We start from the raw sequence: 938 nt of genomic DNA, 5'->3' as shown, positions 1-938 counted from the left end.
TGAATCGAGAAAAATGTTTCAGACAAATTGTATGTGTTTTTAGCCAAAGATTCCGAATATGCAATAAAAAATAGGGGTTCCCATTTAAGATTTAAAATTTACCCCCCCTCTCCGCCCGGGGGCGGGGTGGGGGGTCTGATTTTAACGTCATTGTATGTCCCCCTCGAAATGATGAAATTTTGATTCTTAACATTTTTTTCGTAGTGTGCTTATTTTTTGAGATATTTGAATGTCTCAAGTTAAAAGCATCACCCTGTATAAACAAAATACTCACAATATTCTTGACCTGTTTGTATACATTTTCTTTTAGAATCCTCGATAAGATTTTTAATGACTATCATATTTGGTCCTCCTCGGTCACATACCGTTGCGACAACTATTAAACCAGCCTGAGTCAGCTCTTTTACAATTTCTTTGATACATCTTAATAACTGTGCAGATTTTGTTTGACTTTTACAAAAGTTATAAGACAATGGCATTTTCCATCCATTCATAATTCCTCTTATCACAAAAACTAATACATGATCGGCTATTAATGATGTGCGTCTATGTCCCCAATCTTCAAAGCCAACTATTTTGTCATTTAATTGGTCATATTGCAAATTGGCTTCTAAAGACATCTCATCCCACATTAATACACATAATTTATCTCATTCATCATTCATTTGTGTAATACGCTGTCGAAGATGCTCAAAAACGAATTTATTAATTCCTGGTTGTAAAGAAATCCTTTGTAATAAACATTTAAGAATTGTAATACTTGGTAAAATAAATAATTTTGATAATAATTTATAACATGATCCAGATTGTTTAAACAGTGAAAGTGCCAAAATTTTTTCATCAAGCGTGAATCGTCTTCCCTACAAATAATAAAGAAACAAAATTCACAATAAATTCAGATTCCTTATATTAAGGGAGGGGTATAGTTAATTCGCGGT

Source organism: Trachymyrmex cornetzi, unplaced genomic scaffold, assembly GCF_001594075.2.
Source record: "Trachymyrmex cornetzi isolate Tcor2-1 unplaced genomic scaffold, Tcor1.1 scaffold919, whole genome shotgun sequence".
NCBI lineage: Eukaryota > Metazoa > Arthropoda > Insecta > Hymenoptera > Formicidae > Trachymyrmex > Trachymyrmex cornetzi.
Note: the sequence above shows the minus strand (reverse complement) of the source record.